General features: G+C 40.6%; 1 protein-coding gene across 2 annotated transcripts in view; it reads right to left on the bottom strand.

Moving 5' to 3' along the window:
* Positions 1–20,157, bottom strand: part of LOC137276712 (gonadotropin-releasing hormone receptor-like) — a 91,450-nt gene extending 71,293 nt beyond the window's left edge. The window contains exon 1 of one of the 2 annotated variants that reach the window (XM_067808340.1): positions 19,949–20,157. The gene's annotated coding sequence lies outside the window, so the exon portion shown is untranslated. The remainder of the gene's footprint in view (positions 1–19,948) is intronic. The other variant, XM_067808341.1, reaches the window with a different exon arrangement.
* Positions 20,158–27,174: the final 7,017 nt, after the last annotated feature.

Here is a 27,174-nt window from a genome sequence, read left to right as displayed (position 1 = left end):
TCAAATGCTTGTTAACAAAGTGAGTAAAGTCAGAGTTGCCTAGAAACCGTTATGTCCTTGGAAATAAGATTGTACCATGTAATTACAGAGCACTGAGACAGAAGCAAGTGGCTCGACAAAGCCAGGCTAGTTGACAGCACACTCATGTAGCATCTATAGTTCTCAGTAGTCAATGTATGGTTCATTTGAATGAACCTAAACTGAAAAATTGAATGGCATTTCGTGTCTTGGTTCAGCCAGACCCTGTCCTAGTAACTGGATGAAACTGAAACACTGCAAAAGTATTTCGGCTTTCTATACGAAGGTTTTCTTCAAGAGAGCTTTAACTTGGCAATGACATCTTGCCAGTGAGTCCCTGATGAGGTTCGTCAAAGAGAGGAGATATCATGTTTTAAATGACTGAATAAACTAATCAAATATCTGGATGGAAAATCGTTGAATAATTTCCAACTCCCGATGGATTTTTTTAAACAGCTGTTTTTTGTTTTGTTTTGGTTTGTTTTTTGTTTTGCTTTGTTTTTTTATGTTTGTTTTGGGTTTTTTTTGTTCGTTTCTTTGTTTGTTATTTTATCTCTCGATATGAAATGCATAATTTTACAGTCTAAAATAGTCTAAAATATTTTAGACATTCTTGACTAAACCCCAACATGTACATGTGCGACGATTCGACAGGGGGCGCGGTGAGCTAGCTGCTACAGCGCCAGGCTAGTGATCCACTTAGGTTGCGTTGACACGATCGAACCTACCTGTGACCGGGTGTAAAAAACTTGGAGTCAACTTTGTGTACAGCCTCTTTCCGTGTTGTCACAACTCCTAGTGTACAGTACACAACCCTGTGCACTTAAAAGAATCCGTTGGTATATGACCAGATCAAGGCCACATGCATACGTGCATACACCTAGTTGCGGGTACAACAATGTGCAGTAAACTGTGCACAAAGTTCTGTCACTATGTGTCCCAGACTACCCAGCTGTGAACTTGGTACCTCGTTAGGATGAGAGAGCCACGGTAAACGCGGTGCAGCAAGAACTGTATACTCCCAAGGGAGCTGGGATTGATAAGACATGTGACGCTGAGATTTACATCCAATAATCGAGGGAAACAAATACACACTGAGCAAGCACTAGTTGCATGGAAATATACGCTATGTAAATGTCCTATAAAGAATAAGAAAGAAACACTTGGGAGAACTCCTTAAATAATCCAGATAAGCGATTTGGCAGTCGTCACGTTTTTAAATTCCTTGGAACTCTAACAGACTCAGTATTATGCTCACAGGTATGCATAACAATCGATTTAATCATTTCAACACTTTCTATATCTTATATGAGCCACAGCATTCGATATCATCGAACAGTTCAGATGATTCGGTGTAAAAACACACGTGCTATTTCCCAATGTCCAGAGTGCCTTGATATCAGCAGATAGAAAATAAATAAAGGTTTTCTAACTATAACAACGTAAACGTAGGTGTCCAGGATCATATCGCAAAAGAAACCCACAACGCCTACATGTAGAAAGGTGACAGGAAACCATTAGATCTGAACTCTATCACAGAGATAAACGAGTTCCATTCGTGGAATCGTTCCAGGCATTCGTAGGTCAAAAGGACAAACTTAAAGCATCTAGTTACCAGTTCAATCTTATACAAGACGGTTGACGCGTCTGTACGCATTTGGTGACGTCACGTTGGCAACATTTTCACTTAGTATAGCGTCACAATTAATTCTGTTCTCTGTTCCGCTTAGCCCTTGGGGTACACGAGAACAGATCTGAGGGTTGGGTCTAAATTTATCACATATAAATATTTCACAACAGGTTATTTCAAATGAGTAAGGTCGAACACAGGTCACGAGGGTAGTCTATTGGGCTTAGACAGCGTGCCAAATACTAATATAGTTAATGACCTGTGTACTTATATTTATCAACTTCCATACACAAAGTGTGTACTCCATGTACAACCGAAGCTGCCCTTGAGGCGCAAGACATTTAAGCCATTAAGACATTTAAGCCATCCTAACATCTCATCCTGCTGCTGAATTAACAGACTGAGGTATTTTGACCCTGGCATATTGTTACATCTTCGTTTGTATCAAACTAGGCTACATTGTCTGAATATGTTAAAAAAGACAAAAGTAACCCAACGTTTTAAACGCCCAGCATTATCCAAAAGCAGCTCCGTTTAAGGGTGATTTGATTGATTGTGACTGACAGCAAACACGCTTAATATTGTATGGATGCCCCGTTAAATCCCTTTGATGATTGTCATCAAACTGATTATCATCATATATTACATTTTCTGGCTTTCCCTTATGATAAATCAAGACAACGTGTTTTACCTGTATATTTCAGACAATGCATGAAACCTAGAATTAAGGTACAATGGATTTGTGTATATATCATATACCTATCCTTACAGATGTCACCGAGCTGGCAAAAGTTGAGAACCTGTTGTAGCCTATTTATTTCCCGTAATGACATACCAGACATGAAATGGGGAGAGGTAAATATAAAGAGATTAAAGAGTAACCAAGTCGTGTATTTGTTGAATGTTGTGCAGTAGTTTGTACTAATTCCATTATGCGTCGGTATTATACATTAAACATTGCACAAGTGTAGTCTGTTTTCATTACCTTCACTTTGGACCACATGGTAACTAATTTATACAAATGAAATTGCGTTTCTATCATTATGTCAGATAGCGGACGTCTGTGTTTACAGATTGGTTCATGATTGCGACAGCCATGATAATGTACAGTCCATTTGACAGGACCCAACTAGCTGGTTATCTTTTATGGGCATGAAGGTGCCAATTACTACCATCTGGAAGACCTACTGAACAAGCATGTTTTATACGAATGAACACATTTTCTGTCAAGCATATCCTCTGTGGTCTTAACTTGCTGTACACTGTAAATCTATAAATTTTCTAGATTCAGATGGAGTAACGCACACAATGCTTTGCTGTTTTCGGGACCTGATGAACAAATACCTCGGGTCGGATGCCTGAAATATCCAGACACTATCGCAGACATCTCGAAAGACATGAAACACATACAGGGAATACTAAGAAGGTTTGCTTGCTTTACTCTTACACCAACACTGCACACAGGAATTTAACTCATTAGCTTTGATTAGGATAACACGGAAAAAACTAATACATATATAATAAAACGCATATGCCTTGAAGACCAACGAGTATGCATGCCATGCATTTAATCACTCTAGCACTATATACCGCCATTTCATGTATGTTCGAAAGATTAAACTGATTCACTTTCAATGAAACCAAACATATGTTTTTCAATAATAGGAAAGCTTTGATATTAAGCATGTTGCATGACATTATAATATTATTTTCAAAGGTTGTGAGGTCATGAAGTAGGTGTCCAACATCATATCTTGCAACTAACATTCAACGACTAGAAGTAGAAGGGTGACAGGAACCCATTAGATCTGAACTCTATCAAAGAAATAAATGAGTCACCTTTCCATTCGCGGATGCCTTCAAGAGGGACAGAGTAGTTCCAACTTCCACACCAATCAAAGCTTGGCCGTTTCCATTATAACGTTATGGACAGGGCCGTACTGCTAGAGGGAAACTGGAACAAAGTGCCCCCAGGGTTGGGAGAAAGGTCGAAATGGTCTTTGATTAATCTTTAGTGAACATTTATGACATCGTTAACACACTGGGTTGACCCACTGATAAACGTGATGAGATTACAGTTTGTCGTCAAATCATCCCGCCAAGCATGTCACCATTTCAGCATGGCTTTCAGCATAGTGGAGTGTTTTTTCACAATATACACCCATTCATAGGAATGTACAATCTTTTCTGTTTCCCATTGAGCGTGCAACCTTATAAATTTTCAGGCCGGAGAGCAGGTTATATCAAAAGACGTTAACATATGGTGCCTGTTACTCTGTCATTATACTAATGAAGGGGACAGGATTCAACTCGAAGTCAGTATTCTGAGTATGAGGGGACTAGGGCTACAACGGGCTACCACCTTATAATCATGCACACACACACTCATGCACACACTCAAACACACACGGGCACAAATACACACACACGCGCGCTTAAATACGTACACGCCACAGTGTAAGACAACAACACTGAAAGTAAACTTACAATTACACCGCACATCACCTTAACCTGAAAGTACTTCAAAGGCCATGAAGGCCATGACTGAAGATACATGTAACTATATTTCAACGAAACACGCAATCTGTTTATACCCTCGCGTACCATTAAGCCTGGCGCTACCTGAATGAGAGATCCTAAATGCAGCGACAGTACCCACAGTGTAGATATCCGTCACACGTACATACATACCCTCCGATTGAAAGCCCCCATATGTGCTGCTATGACACATATACATACATATATATATAACACGGATAACTTGGCGATATATATGAACCGCTGCATCGTGTAATATATATATCGCCAAGTTATCCGTGTTATAGATCTTAAATGAATTTTTATGGTACTTCCTTACGTACGTTCATTTATATATGAACACATAATCGCCATACTATCCATGTTACAGTGTCTCATAGTTTAGCTTTGGCGAATCTGCATACGCAAGAGCCACACTGTCTATTGCATCGGAATGTGTCTCGTCTCAGGCAAGTCAGTCAGGCTAAACGTGACTGAGAACATTTAGCCTTTTTAATGTTGTGGGTCTAGCATTTAATATTCCTCTAGATTACGGTTCAACTGCTTAATAATTCAGTGAAAAACAACATGAAGGAGTGAATAAATTGCGGAAGCTTCTTATGTCCGGTACGGTACACAACACACTGAGAGTACGCCAGGGTGTCGGTGTGTTTGTGTATTGGTGACATATCTGCAAATCTGTTTTCACAAAGGTTTTCACAACGTCACCAGTCAAAACACTTGCCCACTCGAGTTCCTCCAAGTGCATCAATATAAATGACAACTTTAATTACAACTTGCTCAATTAACTTTGGAATTCTTAAACTTATGGAAATGATTCCGTTCTGTGCGCTTGTACAGATATATGCTATTATTACAGAGGCAATAGGAAAGACCATTCCTGTATATGAAATCAGATATATGTTGATGCATAAACTACCTTTCTTGCAATCGTTTAAATATGTTATTACGCAAATAGAATTCATGGAAACGTGAAAACCTTCTTATTTGATATAATTATTATTATGTCAGTCAGTTGGAAACTACGAGTTTAGTTTACCTTCTGGTTAGCCAAGTTCACCTTTCTCTGAAACCACTTTGCACAGAAAAGAACTTCAGGTTTATACATCCGATATAACTATATAATCCTTCTGTGGTAGTCGAATCCACTTGCGTAACTAGAGCGCTTCAAGAAAATAGCTTCCAAATAATCCCAATTTGGTTTTCTTCCAGTTAATATTGATCGGCAGCAAAGTTAATTTAGTAGCCGTAAACAGGTAATCCTCCGAATATCAGGAACGTTTCAAATCAGAAAGTTGATACAACTCCTACAAGTTGCAAGAAAGTTGTGTAGCGGCCGAGCTGGAGGAGCAGCGCTCGCGTTAGTCCGTGCGCTCGCTCTCACACAGTTCTACTGCTGTGGCTGTGTGGTTGCTTCACGGACCGATGGTAAAGTCGATTCAGCTTGAGCAGCACTGGCTCAGTCAATGAGGCTGGAAGGCCACCTGATCACTCGTACTGTTCAATAGGCGTTGGCACATCGCATCTTCTACTTGTTTGCAGAGTGCTGGATAGACACGGCAGGGGACGGGGATATAGCCCAGATGATACGTAAGAGAGATCACACACACCAGATTAAATCATTATTGATTTCGGACCGCATCGCAAATATTCGATACTGCCATCTTAGTAGAAAGGGTATTTCAATGGGAAGCTTGAATATTCTTTGTGTAAATTCTCTGTGTGAATTGATGTATGTTTAATCATGTAACTTATCAATGACGCTTCAAGAATGAAGCCTTTCATTTTGCTACATTAGAACATCATTGTTCCCAAAATATACCGCAGCCAGTCTTTCGCAACCATACCTCCACCACTGTGCAACCATGCCTGTAAACTGTATGACAACCAAACCACAACATCATCAACGTGACACCGTAGTCTCAACAACGTTACACGTCATGCACATCATCGCCTCAACCGCACTACAACCACTCTATCGTCTCAACCCCATGGCAACCATATCATCGACTCCAACACATGTCAACCGGAGCATAGTCTAAATCGCATGTCAACCACATCATTTCTTCAACCGCATAACAAACACATCATCGCCTCAACTGCGTGAAAATCCATCATAACCTCAACCGCATGACAAAAACATTGTCATTTGTCGTTTCAACCGCATGGCAACCACATCATCGCCTCAGTGGCATGGCATCCACACCATCGCCTAAACCGCATCACAACCGCTGCATCGTCTAAACCACATAACAACCACTCTATCGTCTCAACCACATGACAACCACATCATCGCCTCAATGGCATGGCAACCACAACATCTCCTAAACTGCATGGCAATCGCAGCATCGTCTAAACCGCACGACAACCACACTACCGTCTCAAGAGCATGGCAACCACTCTATCGTCTCAAGAGCATGACAATCACAACATCTCCTAAACCGCATGACAACCACATCATCATCTCAACCGCATGGCAACAACCCTATCATCTCAAGTGCATGACAACCACAACATCGCTCAACCGTATGGCAACCATATCATCGCCCCAACAGCAACAACGTCATGACCTCAAACACATCCTAATCCGTTGCCACATCACTTCATCCAAACCATGGCGACAACCACATCTTAACCGTGCCACCATAGCCACAACCACATCATAACCACTGACACCATGGCCTCACCGAATCCTAACCACTGACACCATGGTCATCACCACATCCTAACCACTGACACCATGGCCACAATCGCATCCTAGCCACTGACAGCATGACCACAGCCACATCCAAACCATGAAGACCATGGCCACAACCACATCCTAACCATTCACACCGTGGCCATAGCCACATCCTAGCCACTGACACCATGCCTACAACTACAGCATAAAGGTTGACACCATGGCCTCAACACCCCCTGACACCTTCATTTCATCCACACCATGTTCTCGTGATAAACAAACTTTCGCCTCAATCCAGTCCTAGATATGGCATCTGGCGAGAAGCATACAACTAGGTCGCAGGTCGACTCAACAACAGCATGTACATCAACATAAATCCTACCTCTCTACCACACGTCCGGTGCATTAACACTGCTTTCTAACACCCATGGGCTACAGAAACCCACAATTACACCAGGTTGTCGACGCCATTTTGCAGGATATAATTCCATGCTAAATTCGTACAACATCCACACAGCCGCTCATACACTCCTTTAAGCATTTATAGTCTGCTTTACTATAACACCCTACAAGTAAACCAGACGCACTCGTGTACGAAAGCCAAAAAGCATCCTGAGCTGTGAACTCTAGCGAATCTATATCTACGCACCAGCTGCAACTCGCAACGCCCTTCCACGTTTGATAAAGTTGTGTTCCTTGGAGGTGAAGGACACGCCACCCAAAGCAAATCTCTTCCTGCTCTGTAGGTGATTTAGTCCTTCGCTACTCAATAGTTTAAATACCCCTGTCAGTTACATCCTCTTTTCAAAGTGTTTACACATCGCTTCGTGGTTTCTTCTCTTCAGTGGGGAAAGTGACAAAGTATATAACAATACCTGAATAGTTGAGTACACTTATGTGTTTTCAGCAAGGAAGTCTTGGCTCTCGTGAAAGGCTGTTTGTCTCCATAAAGTAAAATATCCTACTGACCAGCTGCATTGTGCCAGGACAATGGTTGAAACAAGGATGTTTTAAGAACATGCTATGCTGGATGACCTGACAAAAGTGCTGCTTACACAGCACAAAATGCGTGCAGTTACCGGAAGTATGTCATACTCTCGTCCGTATGTTATGTACATCGCAACGTTTCACTGACTATAAAATGTCAACCAAAACATGTTAAACGGCAATTCAAGGAGAAAACCGAACAATGGAGATTGTCACAGAAATGTCAGTTATGTTGGGTTATATTGATGTCGCCTCAGACAATCGTCTTTTTATGTGTCCAGTCACCCATGAGAATGGAGTGACTAATAGCTCTTACAATTAAAAACGTCATCGCCGCCAGAGAAAAACCAGTCTCTATTACCTGCACAAACAGATTCCACTGGGCGGAACAGACAAACTAGCAATTACTGTTATGTGAATGGTTCACTGACAAGTTGTCCTTCTGTCGAAACCTATTCTTTCGATTGCATTATCAACAATACGTTTTAAGATCCTGGGGTAGACTGGTTTATCTCTCGCGAGCCACATCAAGCACCGATCAGGAATCGGATTTCTTGGACCTTTCGAGGCGATGACGTAGTCTAATGATGAAAGCGTTCTCTCGTCTTGTCGAAGAGCCGCGTTCGATTCCCTAACCAGGAACAAAACAATCTGTGATATAGCTTGAATAGTTTTGAAAGCGGCGTACAGCCATGCTCACTCCCAGGAGATTTTGGTGTAACTACTAGTGAGACGAGCAGCAGGAACTCAACTCGCCATGCCACATGCAGTGGAAACTGTCTTTACCATCGGGACTGAAGAAATTTTCCACTTTAGACAGCGTGCCGGATTGGAGAGCTGATGATAAATGTAAACGCTACAAATGGGACTGAGATGTTATGCCGGTGTCGACAGCTTTCCGGAATGGACACAGACCGTTTTGGACAGCTTCCACTGTATTCAACTCCCCATGCCACATTCACCATTAAGCGAGCAATATTTCTTTTCAGTGCCTTCAGTCTGTAACTCCATAATCATAATCATTATCCTTGTCACAGAGGTTCCTGTAATACCGTCGTACCTCCGCCACTGGACGGTTTGAAATCTGCCTCGTGAGGCCTGATTCGAACCCTTTGTGGTTACAATCAACGAAACAAGGTCTTGCTGCATACCTCGATGAACAGTTTAAATAATGTTCAGTTTGATAACAGTATTTGCATCATGATAAATGCTTAATGCAGAACAAGCAGGCTAAATTTATCAAATATGGGGTTTTTGAAATGGAAGATGGAAATTGGAGCTACTTAATGGGAAATGTGAAGAGAGACGTGTTTAAAGAACAATAAAGACTACTGTAAAAACATACCCTTGGAACACATACTTCATCACGGGCATCCATCATGTTTTGTGGCTTGTTTTTGCACTCATCACACATGCTATGTCGCAAACATTAAACACGATTCATTCATCAAGCTGTCATCATTTGTATAGTCGATTCGTCATTTCTACATCATGATAATCCTATCTGCCATAAAACGCAACTGAAACTTTTACGGCTCTGAAAAAAATGTTTTCATCATGATACTTTTTAACAATAAAAACTTTGATTAAAAAATAAGGACCACAGAACTAAAGGGAGCTAAAATGTGTTGGTCTAACTTAAAATACACTTGTTCAATACAAAATTCGTCATAGAACACAAGCAAGCTTTGAAAACGTAGTTACCCTCTGTGGTAAAAGTCCTGGCATATTTTCAGAATGGCAGTTGAGCTACATTTAAGTAGTTACACTTCAACTGTAGAATGACCATAAATATGAGCATCAAGTGATGTATCCCTGTGTGTGGTTTGCTCATGAACCACCTGAGAATGAAAGCATACACCCATGTTTGAAGGTGGATATAAATGATTAATGTTTCCCACATACACATAAGAAATGGTTATAACAAAGTTTTATAAAGGTATCATAGTTGTGTTTTGGAAATTAATACTAATGTGTTCCAGTGTCTGTTCTTCTTCTGTTATACCTTTGATAACATTTGCATTTCTGGTAATATCAAATTTTCAAGTAAATAATTTCTTTTTGCCTGACAGTTCACAATCTATCAAGTGCTGGCTTGTCTTGCACGTACCTGTTGCAGTCACGGCCATGTGGTGGTTGCAGACAAGATGACATGATACAAAAATTTCGCAAGGAAAACCAGCATAAATGAATTGATACAAAAAAATGTCTTCATCAAAAGCTGATTGTAATCAAGTTTAATAGTTACTTGATATAATCGATAGTCTTTTCATCCACCTGAAGCGCGTGTAAAATCGATTCATATTAAATGTCAAGTTTCGAATCAGAAGGCTCTCGTTTGCTCTGGTGACCTGATCACGCCCAGCTTGACCCCACACGGAGGACTGCAGGGAGCATGCCCATATATCAAAACATAAAAGAAGAATGAACAGTGTCTCCCTGTCAAACGAAATTGAATTCTACATGTAAACAAGTGCGTGAACTGACTACAGTCTCTCGTCAGAGACATCATGGTGATACATACTGACAGTTTCTGACCGAGTTTGTCGCCATGTTACCGATGACTTCATATTTCCATTACGCTGTGTGAGAAGACCTGTCACTCACACGTGGAGTTTATATATTCTACACTTCTGAGCACAGAACAGATACAGTGCTATTCGGCAATTGCATTTAATACATTCCGTTGCTTTGTGGCCTGCACCAGCTGTTAATACGTAACGGGTTAGGCTGTGGATGTAACTGTAAATGCAGCATGGATTGTGACGGTCAAGTGGTTAGGCTGGATGGAAGGCCTGTGTTAACTGAGAGTAAAAGTAAGTTCGAACATGTGCGTTAACTGTGTTCACCTTGACGTATTTGAAAGCTTGCTGGCATTTTTGGCACTTCTGTTATTTATATGGCGACAAATAAATCTTCTTACCGTGAATACGTGCAGAACATCGTCCTGAAGAACGATCATGTGGGTCTTTATCCAGTTGAGGGGTGTGACAGGGTTTTTGAGGCGCTTGTAGGTTGTGTAATTTATTCATAATTTATGTATTTCACGAATGGTCTAGCATTGATGGGAAAGGGTCGCATGAGTCAGGCAATAACAGGGATGGACTGTGCGTTTGTTCTTAAACTGAACACCAGAAGGAACTCTGCCCCTTATAAAGTTGCAAAAAGCACAAGTTCAAGCAACGAAAGACAGACCAAACAATACTCTATGGAGAAAATGGCACGTTTTTTTCCAGAAATGAGAAAGTCTGTACCATGGGCAGGCAAAACTAAACTACAATTTGACCATGTAACTTATACGGACGACATGTGATATACTCATAAACATAGAAAAGGAACGCCATTGAATAACACCCGAACACTACTGACTGACGCGTCCGGGCACGATGTATGTTACAGAAGGGAGCTACAATGCTTGGTTCTCACGTGTTGCTGCATCTGACATGGTGCAACGTTACAAATTACTATCATGCCAAAATCGCTCGCAGTATGACATGCATTTCAAATCCTTAATCATTTCACATCCCATTTTCTTTGAGGTTTAGACATTTTTCACTAAATTAATAATGCTAATTATGACACTTTATGCATCCTTGTTTTCTGATCTTATGACAAAAATTGATCAGACTCAAGGTATAGAATATTTAGGCTGTAATTTTAATAGTAACGGGCAGCCATGGTTATATTTTCGAATCGGTTTGTATCACAGAACCTGGACTGTACGTTCAATGGTAGCATGTTGACACTGACTTTTCCTCACTAAATTACAACCTGCCATTTTGTGTGTCACATTGAGAATATGGTCTCCTAAAGGTTAAACAACAGGTTTGCACTTTACGTGATGTTTATGGTCGACGGAAAGTGCTATCAGGATCGTGCCAATGTAAGGCCAAACACCTGTCGCACTTCCCGATATTGATATGGTTCATGAATGAAGGCATTTCAAATCCAATCTTGCAGAATTTTCTATGGACTATGATTACAATTCTAATGTGTATGCCATTAAATTTACATTTATCTGATTAAACGTCGCTTTACTGAGTAAATGGCCTATTTTATACGTTCGGTGTTTTTGTTGCTGCGATATCTGGCACGTCACCAAGAACACCGCGATGCATTCCAAGGTGGGCAGCATCATTTACTATAGGGTAATCGGCAATAACAGCGTCACATAACAACATGTTGTCGAGCGATTTACATTGGTGCACTCGGTTTGAAATACGATGACCTAATAACTGTTATTTGACCAGTATTCATTATTCGCCGAAACAATGGAAAGATGTTGATGTCACTGCTTGTTTATGTTTTTTCACAGTAAAAGTCTTCTGCCCTTCGGGTATATGCAAATATTGGTTAAACGTGTTCATCAAGCACGTGGGCATGAAGAAAGACGCAGGACTGCCGAATACATCATTGTATCGTGGCTCCGAAACATGGAGCCAAATACAGCACAAAGTTATACGGTTAATTATAAACATGGTACGCAAATGTACTTATTTATACTATTAAGTTGAAAAATAACCTGAAAAATGTTAATATATTTAGAAACAAATGTGACGCATCATATGACTGCTTTTAAATGCAAACCTTAGAACAAATTATGACGTCTATTGCCCTTCGGATATATGCAAACATTGGTTAGGCATGTGTTCATTAATCACATGGGTATGCCGAAAGACGAAGACCTGCGGAATACCTCCTTGAATCGTGACTCTGAAACATGAAGGCGTATGCAGCATGGCAATGCCTCATCTGTTCTGAGCATACACTAACAACGTGACGTTGAAGGTCGTATAATGTCTTGAAAACAACATGAAAAATCTAATATCGTTTTCTCATTGGTGCGACTCACCAGCAGACAAAGTATTTAGATTGTAATTATATGATATGTTATGAGTAATGGTGTTGTAATAATCTGTATTTAAAATACTTCACAAGTGTATTTATCACAGAGAAATAATTTAAAAATATGCGACAAGCATTACCTTAACGTGGCATTTACATCAATATGCCTATCACGTTCTTCAGACTTCTTCCTTAAACCCAATCGCACAGTATACTTCGAGAAACGCGTGAAGACGGGGTAAAAGAGTGCAGTGTGTTTGAACATGATACGGATCATCTGTAAGTTACTGAAGCGATCTCAAAATGCCTACTTAACGGTGCCGATAGCCGTTCATGGAGAAGACTCAGTTTAGCAGACGGTATTCAGTAGGGCAAGGCTTGGTTATATCCGGAATAGGACGTATGTCTATAGCGGTTCCAGTATCGTCGTATACGTTGTAATCCAGTGTCGTGTTAGTGCACTCACAGCAAACCCCCAACACACATATACAACATGGAATTGAAAAGCTGCAATATTTCAATCACTTAATGCATAGAATCTTCATAAATCTACGAGTCTTGCAAATATCGTTCAGTATTTACGGTACATTCTTACAAATGATTTGGAAATGCACTAATGAACTTCTCTGGTCAACGTATGTATATATATATACACACACACATAAACACATACATATACATATACATATACATATACATGTACATATACTCATCCTTATCCAACTCTACAAGGTACCTTCTAAAATCACAATGCGTTTACTGAACTTTCGCTGAGCCTATGCTAAATGCGGCGAAATACTGGACCTGTTGAATAACAGAGACATTAATGCTGAGACGTGACTTCAACCCTTAGGGTATGATTCGAAAATAGCGTCAGTGACACCGCTAGGGTGTGTGTTTAAATATAAGCCCCGCCCATCCCGGGGTTGGGGTGTGGCCATCTCATCTCAGCGGGAAGATATTGGATGGTGATTAAATGTTTTCATGTTTTGAAACTTTAGATTGTCTGTTGACTGCTGGCAGAAACAATGAACATTGTTGCTTTATATGGGCCATCCCATCAACGCGTACCATACTTTCTCTCAAACAATTTTATGATGAAATGTCAACACGTTCCTGATCCATCATGTTTGGTGATGTTAATAATTGATTTCCAAAGCAAAGCAAGTACTCAGTGTGATAATTTGAAAGGTCTCCTCGAGTCCATGCACCGTGACCAGCTAGTTCCTGACGCTATCAACAAGAGTGGACATACCCCTGACTGGGTTGTAGCAATGAAGGATACATGCTGTGTGTGTGATCGTAGTGTGACCGACCATCAAATATCAGACCATTATCGGATCAGTTTCTGTCTTGATGAAAATAGAACCCTGCACCCGAAGAAAGTCAAGCAGTGTCGGAACTTAAAGGCTATTGACACAAATGCATTGACTGCAGTGTTGACCTATCAAATAGCATTCTTGTGACGTCAGAATTGTTCAACTCTACACTACTGAGTGCACTGGACAAACACGCGTCCCTGAAAAACAGCTGATGAGTAACGAACATGCCTCTGACACCATGGGCTATGACGTGAGATGTGCTAGAGGCTAAACGCAGCAGATGTCGTGCCTGGAGATCATCTCACCTGGAGGTACACAGGCAGATCTTCTGTGCAGCAAGGAACAGGGTCACCATGGATATAAGGCGTGCCAAGCAAGCATCCCTGAACAGCAGAATCCAGGAATAAATGTCTGATTCCTGGTCAGTCCATCGGCTTATGTTCCGCCTTCTTGATTGAGACCTCTCATCTCGTCCTCCTGATAAGCTGCCAGACGTCTTCCAGAATCATTTCACAAATAAAGTAGCCAAAATCTATCAATGATTCAATAGCAGGATCTGGTAACATGTCGCATTTTGGCGAGAGTGACTCCAGACAAGATACTGAAGTTTCCCAAAACTATCGAGACTCCAGTGGTAATGACGATCAGATGCTCACACATTTCAGACTTTTCTGTGAGGATCAGGAGATCAAACCCCACATCCATCTTGCGCTCTTGACCCTGTGCCTACACATGTACTGTTAGACCATCTTGATGTTCTTCTCCCAGTACTCACCATCTTTAAATTACACTTCACATAACACATGAGCAAAACTTTGTCTCTGGATGTTTGATGTAACATACACACGAACATTGAAGCCTTTAGTTCAAGAGGCAGGTGTGTACGTGACAGTGTCAGGTAAACAAACTTGATACAGTGACAGAAGAATGGGCAGGTGGCACCTGGAAATGTGGCCAAAACGTGGAGACTTCCCCGATTAGTTACTCGGCTGTTTTTTTTCATATTGTTTTCCTTTTCAAATGGAACAGCTTAATGAAAAGTACAAAGCTTCTGCACTTTCAAAGTACATGTCAAGAAATATTTTGTCATGTTACAGTTTTTACGATCCACGGTCCGTAATGTTCAGTAATATATATATAATTTAATTTAAAAGAGCATACTTTTAAAGTGTAACCTGCTTCATGCCGAGTTATTCTGACGCACAGATTTCGTTCTGAAAAATGAAAGTAGGCACAATTCATAACTATAACAGTACTCATAGATGCAAAGAGATGAATTTCCTCTGTGAGGTTCTAAATCAATTGCAAATGTAATTCTGAAAGACACACAGTGTGCTTCTAACATGGTGTTTCTGAAAAGACCCAGCAACCTGTGCCACGCCGGAGACACGAAGAGGTTTCACGGTTAACAACGACACTGTGCGTAATGAAAGGACCTAGACATTTAGACATATCAGTTAACACCGGTGTAGCCAGGGGCTGCCGTGTGTTCTTGAGACTTATTCCGGTCATGACAACACAGAATTCTGTGTAGGAAATGATCAGCTGCAATTATGTATTTCTAGCATCATACGTGCTGAAACTGCACAAAACACCAGTTTTTTTACTTCCGGATTGTACGATGACCAAGTTCATTTTGAAGAGGAAACTGAAACAGTGATGTTTTCCATTAAAGGGAGGTTTATATGGCTTGGAAAGGTTGTTGTCAGGGCGACCCTCTCTCCCCTTAGCTATCCATACTATGGGCGGAAATACTTGCCATTATGATGAGAAATAAGCTTAACATCAAAGAAATATGCATCGATAACAGAGACACGATCACTTAAACCTCTGTGCAGGCGATACAGCTTGCCCTTTAGATGATTCAGAACGTGGATTACGCGTTAAGCTTATCTGATAGATTATCTGGATTAAGGTCAAATGTAAACCAAATGACATAAGGATTAGGTAGAACACTTGATCAAAGACGAAACTGTTCTGAATAGAAACTGAACAGACCAGAGCTCATCTGAGATACTTAGGATAAAATTAATAATAGTCATGAACAAGATGAAATGAGAGATTTGACCTTAAGAGATAAGCATAGAACACGTAACACACTGATGTCCATCTGCTCTACCTGTGACTTAACCCCTCTGGGCACAAACAGTATTCCACAATCAATAATAATTGAAAATAAATTCTTTATGGCCGTAAGGAGGGTGGTCCAAAGTACTGAGACTGATATACGGAAAGCGGATTCAGTTTAGTACTGGGAACCGACAAGAGATGTTGTGGTCTGATCTGAGGTTTCTAGGGGCCTTGTGATATGAGACGAGTTCAGTGTGGTATGCTGGAAGTAGTTACTTTTACATATGTAGTCCACGTGCTCCTCCACACAGAAGTCAAGAAGACTCTTCACAATAACGGAAATCTTAATGTTAGAGTCGATTAAAGTTATCTCATTGCAATCCAGCTTGTGAAGACGCTTTTTTGTACCAGTGGGTATGGCCTAAGTCTTTTCGTCATTCAGCTTTAAATCATAGTTTCACATCCATGTTTTTACATGTTGAGTGCAGAGGGTTCTATGGGTAAGGTAAGTCAACAGATGTTGGGTTTTGAAACTGTCCCTCATGGTGATACAATCCTTGTTGGTCTATGATGTGCCCAAGACTGTACAAAACAGAAAACAAAGGACCCTTGAGTGACCCCATAGTCCAAACTGACACTATCATTTATCATGACTACTTGTGCTCAGGTGTGAAGATAGGATGTGATCTATGATAGTGGTGTCTTGGCAATGTGGAACTGGCCATGTAGTCTACTTATGAGTTTGTCTGGATTCACAGTGTCAAACGCAGCTGATAGATCAAATGAGATTAGCGATGAAACATTATCAGAGAACCTTTGGTCGTATACCCGTGGTGCTGTGCATTGGGTGATATGCTGACTGATATTTCTGATAGGCTGGGAGACATTCCATGAGTCTATTGTCCGCAGCTCGTTCAAAAATTTTGGATGTGTACGACAAGTTGGACACTGGCCTGTGGTTGTTTAAAGCATTACAGTCCATATTGGGCTCTTTAAATCAAGGTCTGTTGACGGCAACTTTGAAGACGCCTGTTTTTAAAACTGTTGACAAGCACAGTGATGACACGTAGTAGAATATCCAGGGGCGAGGTCCGCATATTTATCAAGCTTTTCCTGAATCTTGCCAATCACATTGCTGTCAAAAGGCACAGAAAATTTCAATGATATAAACAATTTCATTGGCTTTATCAAAATGGACAAGATCGGGTTTGTTGGCTGGAATTCGTTTCAGGCTGTATATTGGCCTATTCCAGAGAAGTTTAAAAGCATCATTTTCCAGGACGCCCTGGACATATTCAGGGTCGTACCATGGATGGACCTCGGGGTCAAAGCCACAGACATGACAGGAACAATAGTAAAAGCAGCGAGCCATGCCATCATGTCTTTTAAGATATGCTGTTTGTGCCAAGCATCCACTGGCTAGCTTTTGGACAGTCTCTGTAACGTCATTGCATAATCAACATTTCATGTTCACATTTTGATTAAGAATCACATTGTTGCGATTGCGAGTGGGCAGTGACAGGTCCTGGGCAGCAAGAAGGGAAGCCTCTGTTTCACATTTGAGACCAGTCGACTTCATCCAGACAAAGGAGTCGGTTGGATTGCTGTGCTGCTCCACACACTGCATGTACACACGATACAATGGCTACTCAGAACGCTTCTCCACAAAGGACCAAATCTGGGCAGACTTGGTAAAGAACTTCACCTGGATTGCTCCCATCGCCCTACCGTCCAGCAGTACATCCCCATCAACAAAATCAACTTCAAATTTCTGACAAAGTCCAACAACCTTGGCACGATAAAATTGATTTCATCGTGAGTCTTGACATGCACCACAAGAGAATCATCCGATAAATAAGTATGAACAAAGATACACTAATAAAAATTTCTATCCTGAAGAGCCCTAACATTAATCAAACCACAATCTCCAAAATTAATTGGCATGTGTAAGCGGTTAAGAGAGGAACGAGGGTGGTGGGCTCTGTTATCAGACATGATCCTTCTGGTCAGGCCGTCAAGACTCTGGATGTCTTGTTTTGTCCAATCAACTACACCAAACGAATAGCACAGCAAAAGTATTGGCGACTGTGACCTTGTTTCGAGCATTTAGCTCTGAACTCCACATTTTCTTTGAACGAGATGTATACTAGGTCCGAAGTTTATCTTGTATCGGGATATTCTGGAGCTTGTCTCGAACTTGCATTCCTGGATAGGTGTAGATAGGTCTGATCTTCTACAAGTGAAGTGAAGTGTATTTCCTGATCAGTGAGTTCGTTCTTGTATGATCTGACTAAAACTGTTAGCCTTCCATACGCTTCTCACTCTCGTTGAATCAGACAGCTTTTCCTTTCCAAAATGAATGTTTAAGTCACATACTAGTACGGTGTTAGATCGTGTCAACATTTCCAGAGGAATTGAGAAATCCTTGTGGAAGTCTGTGGCTTACAGCTTAATTGTGTGAAACACATGCTGACATCAAGCACAAGCTTCTCATACTTTACAATCAAAATACTAGTTTATAAAAGAAAACTGTCTGTCCAAAAAGCATGGACGTTCTCAACTCTATCAAGCAGCTCTACTCTGAGCTCTAACATGTACCTTTACAATGTGTGATACTTCACAATGGTTTCAGTTTTAAATCTTGTACCACGTTGTATGTATAAGGCTTAAAAATTGGAATTACTGATAAAATACTCGCAGTTGTTGCAGAAACGAATGTCTTCCGAATGTTGGAGGGTGTTCCCCGATCTGACAGGAACAGGAATATGGATTTATACAGAAACAGATATCAGAATACAACTAACCAAACCAAATATTGTTCTTCGGATACCAACATAGAAATCACGATCCCTCAAATGTGATGTTAATTCTCTTCGAACATTTATTCAAACATAGAATCACAAAAAGAAGTGAGAATTGTAACACTGCAAAATATTGATTGTGAGCTTATATATAATGTTTCTCTTCCCTCCATTTCGTGATTAACTGAGTCACTCTGTACATTTTATAATGTCAAGACGTATTGCAACCCAAAATGCAAGTTGTTGACATCACAAACCTAACAATTTCTCCCAAACCTCAATCCTGCTAAACTCGAAGTGGTATGCATGCTAAGAAGCTAACTTTGAATGTTGGCGCCATACTAGCAACCGATAAGCAATGATACTATTACATGGCAAACAAGCTTGATAGAACGTGTTCCAAACATCTAACTCGCAACTATCTTCAGTGTTCGGCTGAGTCGTATGACCCTATTTTGATTTCCAAAACGTTTCATGAATTTTATCAACATCAAGAAAGGGTTGTACCTTTCCATACCATAAATTTGACATTACTTAAATTCAAAAAATAAAATGTGTTATCAACCTACTCAGCTGAACGTTTTCAAGGTTGAGGATTAAAGCTTTCATGGACAGACAACTTCTTTCCTGCAGTAGATGTGACGTAATCCTCTGCAAGAAAGAATAGGCGACGTAATCCACTGCAAGAAAGAAGTTGTCTATTCATAAAAGTCTTCATCCTCATCACACCAACTTCTAAAATGGCACTTAAAGAAGTTTTTTCAAGGTTGTTGCGTCAATCCTTCGCCGGTTATGTACCATTAACATGACGAGCAAACAGTTTTTCTATATTGGTGATGTGATCATGTTGTAAAATCCATGACCCTGCTCGCAGCCTTTACCACAAGCGCACAGGTATAAAACCTGTTTCACTTCGCTGTTTTCTCTCGTATAGCAATTACAGTTCTTGATATGCACAGAATTGAAAACGGTGTTGTTACAAGTGACGTGGCAGAGGCTGCCCTTAAGTTATGGAGCATACTATATCGTAACATGATCAGATAACATGAACACGTACCTTCCACTTGAAGGATATTATACCGGATGATGTCCATTCAGTATCCTTCTCTAAATCACAGTAACATCAAAGCTGTTATGTCCCGGTTTGTGTACGTTCATGATGTGACAGTTAGTTTGATGCATGTCCTTTTAATTTCTCTAGGAGTCTCTGGCTACTGAGATCCTGTCACAGCAAGTGGTCATTTCTGTGGAAAAATCACTGACTGTGTAAGCAAGTCACCTTGGCATAGTTAATGTGCCAGTCAAGCCCATTAATACATTGAGGTCACTTATTTCCTGGACACTAATCTTTTCTTATCTGGTACTGACTGATAAGCTAACCTTAATGTGAGTGTCTAACTCGCAGATATGCGCCAAGCATTAATGCATTAAAACATTTCTAAACAACCTTTTTCAAAACAGTAGTTTGGTGTACGCCGTTGTCCACCAATATCCTTCAAGATTAACCTGAGGAAAAAAATCATTTCTTGATCCATGGGGCATTTGTTAATAAACGTAGTGAACAAAGGTATACCTCTTCGAGGTTCAGGACGGTTTCTCGGAAATAGAAGCCTGTGTCATTTAAAGCGAAATATGCGCCACGCTGTCATTCCTTATTGGTAACATCTCTGTAAAATCTGGGGATAAAACATTGAGATAAGAAGTAGGCATCCCCCACGAGAATCAAGTGTGTTCCTCCAATTGTATATCTGTCTATGCAAATTAATTTGCGATTGTCAGGAGGACGGTTTTCTGTCCTCGTTATATTGTACGGCCCCCATGAGAGCGCAGAACTGTCTACCGTCCCATGAATCAAATCAGATCAACTGTTGGAGGTACGTTCCGAGGCAAAACACGTGATTCTTCACTAAACCAAACACGTCTCCATTGCTGTTGTGGTTATACACTGTGTCCTTGACACCAGTGACGTCGTTGCCGCCGATGTTGATCAGACAGTATGACGTCTCCATCTGGTCGTCTGGGGCGAATAGCTGCGACGCACTGACGGTTCCATACCGTCTGGGTTGAAAGCCTATGTAATCCAGGTATTGCTGTAGCTATAGAGGTTGCCGTGTTTAGTTTATCACATTAATGACGGACCCCTTTCAACCTAATCTGCGCTGTAGTTGTGACACTTGATGACCGGATCTGGGTAGTTCACGTGTTGACCCCTGCAGTCGCGTTGATCGCCTGTCAGTAGTGGCAGGTTTCCACTTTTCACTTGATGTACAGTTGTGATGGTGGAGATATGAAAACCCATCTTTTTCATGTCCAACCATTCATGTCGCACATTCATTTACTGTTGGTTAGACTGGCTGCCACGCTCCCGCGTGGTTGGATTTCCTTTTCTTTTGGGGAATGTATTGGCCTTACAATCTGATCTCACAAATCACAATACATGCACACACAATTTTGTATAAATATCAGCCAAGCTCCATGGCATACTTCCCTGTTCTTGCAGAGATTTTGTTTATTATGGATGCAACCGCAGGGGCTGGATTCGCTCACCTTTTCGGAAACTCCTGACGTATCATCACATTTTTATAATGATTCATTAAAACAAGCTGTGTCATTTTCACAAACAGCCGCAATGTTGCTATGTGAGGCGTTAACCAAAACCTCAAACACTAAACCAGAATTGTACTATCGAGCCTGTTGTTGACAGCGATTTCAAATGTTAGTGGAAGAGTTTGAGTCGCCTTCAGTTGCAGACTTAGGTCAGTATATCAAAGGAGTCTCATAACACATAACGTATATCACTGAAATACAAGCTTTTAAGTTTTGTCACTTCTATCCGGCAACGTTATGCGTTGTGTAGAGCTTGGACCCTGACTTACATTCCTTTAGTAAAACATAGTTCTTGAATTCTTCTAACGATAGTAAATCTCGGTACTGAAACACTGCATCTGTGCAACAACTTCCTTGATATAAAGATTTGTCACGATTTGGCCAGGTCAAGGGTCAATATCTGGCCACAATCGAACTTCTGGCTCGTTGTCGAAGATATCAGTGTCTGGTGCCTATTCAAAATCTATTCGTCATCGTAGCCTCGGTCAAAGGCTGTGGAAGTATGTGCTTTTCATCAGTACAGTCAATAACAGTTGGACGTGTCTGTGCTATTCTGCCCCTTTGTGGGTGCTCGAAATTGTGGTCAATATCAGTGACATAAAAGTAAGCCCATGCTACCCAAACGCTAGTACTACATGTAAGACAAGACTAGCACGTATGGTTAATGACAGCCGATCTTTGATAGGGTAGCGAAGCGAATTAAAGAATTCATTTAACAATTTGAAAAAATAATGCATTTATCTGCTACCGATATGACACTGCATGTATTTTATATGTTAATATGACACATATATTCATTTGGTATCGATTGGTGTAACCGACCATTTGTTTCTATAAATGACATATTCCTTTATTGGAGCAAGTTCATGTATATTTATGGGATAATTAAATTTATGTAGATTCTAACATTCTACGTCAAACCACGAAGAGCACTTAGTCTAATCATTGTTTTATATGTCCCATCCAAACCTGTTATACAATGTGTGACCAATACCAACCGTCACAAACACGTGCAAATGCAAGTCACACGTTCACCAGTCACCATTTCAGTTGATACAGTTTATAACAGTTCTATTGTTATTATAATTCGTGGTGCTACAATATCATCTCACTATACATGTATTAACTAAATGATCCATGTTTGAACTTGAGATATAATATTCAACATGTAAACGAACAATTCTGTACTGATGTTAAGAGATTCCCTAAACTAAATATCCCTCTACCAAACAGTTCCTTGCAGACGTTGCAACCACATTCCCTCGTGTCCTCGAGTATTTTTTAAATATATCAAAATCTGAGATGATTCCAGACTCGAAATTCTTTACAGTACAGTACATCATAGTACTTTTTTCAGTCAGGGATCCTCTCAAAAACAATGCTTTTAATTTTTTTATCCTAGCAAATACACGATGCCGAGATTACCTGCAGAACAACGCGAGAGGGCGATTGGTATGCTCCAACTGGAGGCCAGGCATGCTCATGTGGCACGAATCTTTGGTTGCACTCGGACAACAATAGCAAGGCTGCAGACAAGACTGAGGAAAACAGGTAGCACTGCTGACAGGCCAAGGAGTGGCAGACCATGAGTTACGACCGACAATGGCGACCGGTACCTGCGTTTATAGCATCTCCGTAATCACTTTATAACTGTGACGTCATCAGCAGCAACATCGTGGAATCATGTGGTCAGTCGAAGAACTGTTACCAGACGATTGAGACATTATGGTATTGGTGCTTGTCGATCATTCCGTGGGATGACCTTGACCCCACGTCATCGACGTGACAGACTGAGGTGGGCCGGCACTGTGCAGTATTGGCAGAATCGGAATTGACAAAAACATTCTGTTTACCGACGAAAACAGTTTTCGTTATACCGTGCTATGGTCGGGTTCGAGTCTACCGTCTTAGAGTTGAGAGAACAGCACCCTGCTGCATTCAAATTCAAGAGACGATTCCTTTTGGTGGAGACAGTGTCATGGCGGCATATGCAGAGATTTGACGACACAGCTGGTAGTTTTCGATGCATACTAAACAGCCCAGCGTTACATTGATCACGTTTTGCGTCCCGTAGTGCTGCCATTCCTACAGCAACATCGGCGTGTGATGTTTCAGCAAGATAACGCCAGGCTCCACACTACCAGGATTATACAGGACTTTCTCCAGCATAATAATGTCAATGCTCTGCCATGGCCAGTTCGATCCCCAGACCTCTTACCGATAGAACACTTGATGGATCGCCTAGACAGACGAATTCGTTCACTGACATTGAATTGTGTCTGATAATGACTCCTCTGATCTGATATGATCATTTCAACTCCAATAAGCCTCTTAACAAACTGCAAATTTACAAATCATACCTCCTTCATTTAAACATCTGTACATTTCTAATGTCAACCAATTATGTTGTAAATTTTATGAATATCCATTGACAAATGAGTGGTTGCACAATGAATTACATTACTTTTGACATTTCTTCGTGTTATATTTTCCCAGAGACAAAGTTTGTGTTGGTATAGTTTTTTTTGCCCGTCAGTTTATTTCTGATTGTGGCATTAAACAACAAACCAAACTATACTAAAGTTAGCCATGTGTCCAGAAATGGACTCATATCACTTATTAGTCTCTGTTCTGAAACATATTACATCCTATCTTTCAAACTTGACTACCCATCACAATGGATGATATATTTTCCGTTATTTCGCGATAATTCAGGCCGTCATTTTGTATGGATAATGTTTCCAATTAATGACAAGAAATAGAACATTTTCTCCATATTTTCACCCCACACACAATTCATCTTCAGGGAATATAAACCATATCCAAACATATTCTTTAATACCAAACACCTTTCGTGCAAGACAGAGCTCACAGAAGAAAGTCAAATTGCTTTTGAACCTAAAAATCCGTCTAAATGAACAAATCAAAACGTATGATATTTTTCGGCTTTGTATGAAATGTCTATTGCAAGTACAGAAAACCCCATACCAGTAAGACTTATAATTCAAGCATGAACACAACTATGTCTGTTTAATACTACATTATTATGTTTATTTTGCTGCATGTGATACCGGGTGTCTGGGGAGGTTCATTCCTGCCAAGTTACATTGTGTCGCGGGTATAGTGCTTCACTGGCGAAGACTTTGGTTGCGGTGGTTGCAAAACGATGAGACATGTCACTGTGTGCTCCCTGAAGTTGATAGCTCAATTTAAATTTGGAATGAATTTTTAAAATTGTGGATTAATGAAATCTTGAAAATCCGTTTTTGCTGACAATATTTGAGGACAGCATCTTCGGTTGCTCTAGCGACATTTATTTAACAGTATTCTGGGAATGGCGCATCATCGGGATAGCTTTCCATCAGAAGAGATCAATAGTCTGTTTACCACAGAATATACCGCATATGCCAGGTACGCACTTCAAGAATACAGTTATGTGTGTATAATATACAGGAGTAGCTCTTATAGTCAATAGCAACAATTACGACAGAAACATCCCTGATCTAAGTGATACATAATCATGACAATTTTGTATATCTTTAGACTGACTATTCTAGTTAGTTCATATCAATTTTAGCGTGATAAAATATGTATGAAATGGTCTTTGTTTCATAGCCCCCGCCTCTTTACTCTGATTATTTGACAATGCCATCTTCGCTCTATGCACATTTCCTATTAAATGGCATGGAGACCGCTGAGCTACTGCCATGACAATATTGAACTATATAGTACTACCTGTTTACACGCACTTACCTAGTTCAAGCGACGGATTGTAGTATTTGTTAACAGTCAACGCCTCATCTGATGTCTGGAAGAATCATCCACCTGTCGATTTATGTGTGTATATTGCCATATGCTATTCTCAGGGAACCAATAGCATCTTACCTAACATCTAAACAGCTACATATCTCTCCCCCTCTCTCTCTCTCTCTCTCTCTCTCTCTGTGTGTGTGTGTGTGTGTGTGTGTGTGTGTGTGGAAAGTTGTCCCAGTGTTGCTCTATTCCCAGATTACTGTTAAATAAATGTTATCCGGGGTAATAATGTCCATCATGCATGTTCTTATACTAACAATAATTGTACATAGTGTACTGTTTTAAAAGATTGTTGTTTTAGTCTTTATTGTTGTAGCTTGCCATTTCTTGTGACCAACACTCCACAAGACATTAACAGAACCCGGAGTTTAGACGCGAGTGAGCGAACGGGTGTGTATGAGCATGGGCTTGTGAGCGGGAAAGGTGTGCAGCACGAGCGCTGGTCGTACATAAGTTTACATCACGCTGATTTGGGTGCTCAGCGAATTGAGAAAGCGTAGGCAGGGGACTTTTGCTGTGGGTTTTCTGATTGCATTTGGTTGTTTGGACGTGAGTATTGATATTTTGTTATCGTTAGAATTAATATTGTTGTTGATTCTATTTTGGTGAAATAGCATGGCCACATGGGCGCAATATTAGTAGTAGTGGTTTCGAGATTTTCTCATGTGGTCGGAATGTTTAATTTCTGTCATTCTGTTGCAGTGAATGTGAGTATGAGTCTGAATTTTGTGAATATTTTTTATGCGAATGTAGAATATACCTGGCGTAGACGAGTATTGATGGAAATTGTTTGGAAGTGTGTTGAAACGCAACTTTAAGGGCAGAGTTCGATAATCCCTTGTGTTTATAAGTTATTTTGTTTGTGTGTTGAGAAATTGGTTGTAATTGACAAGTAGGTAATTTAACCATAGGCACACATGTACATGTACTGGTACGTTTGGGAGCGTTACCACTAGATTTATTTTAAGGTGGTGAAAGGTAGTGCAGTATATTTATTGTTCACTCCCAATGTTACAGCAAAACGCCTAATGACGGGCATGTTTGTGAAACGCTGGGATGAGTGTCAGTAGCGAGCTGATATAGCCGATGGTGGGCGTGTGACGGTGACTTCGGAAGAGGGCTTCAGGACGGCATGGCGACGCGCCGCCCAAGTTGTGTACCCAGATGTACACGGTATGGAGTGTATCAGAACTGGAAAGGAGCCAGAGCCTAGATGACGACGCATCTTAATTACTCGGGTGTGACTGTCATGTGTACGACATGACTGGACAATGTCAAAACCACCGGAAACTGAGCATTGTAATCGGTTAGCTAATTCATCTAGTGACACAGATAAATTCTGCGAAGAAGGTTGTGCAAACCTTGTCAACTATTTCATCTGTTGTCATTACGTGAACACTACGAACATGTATTTGACAGGGGAAGAATAATTGTATACTTTACTGTGCAAGAAGCAGTTTATGTTTGTATATGTGATAATTGTTCACTTTAGTATACAAGATACTTGGTTCAGTGTGAAAGATAGTTGGTTAGTTGGGCATATGAAATGCGTGGTGTTGATAGTTAACAAGTGGGATTAAACAAAGTAGTTAGTATGCGGCATTGGAGTGCGTATATAAGAGTCTGGGGAATGTGTGCGCGAGTTGCGTTCATTGTAGGAAGCTTGCAGAGAGTGTACGGAGAGTGTGATGAGAAATATGTTCGTGGTTATAGGGATGTGTATGGTTATTCAATATTGTTTGAATAAAATTATTTTGTTCAATGTCATAAAAGATGTGGTGTTGTGATGTTGGTGATGACACTTTGGAGTTGTTCCGTGACAGACGTGTGTAATGACAATGAGTATGATAAATTGTAATTGAC

Source organism: Haliotis asinina, chromosome 3 (genome assembly GCF_037392515.1).
Source record: "Haliotis asinina isolate JCU_RB_2024 chromosome 3, JCU_Hal_asi_v2, whole genome shotgun sequence".
Lineage (NCBI taxonomy): Eukaryota > Metazoa > Mollusca > Gastropoda > Lepetellida > Haliotidae > Haliotis > Haliotis asinina.
This window is presented reverse-complemented; position numbering and strand designations above follow the sequence as displayed.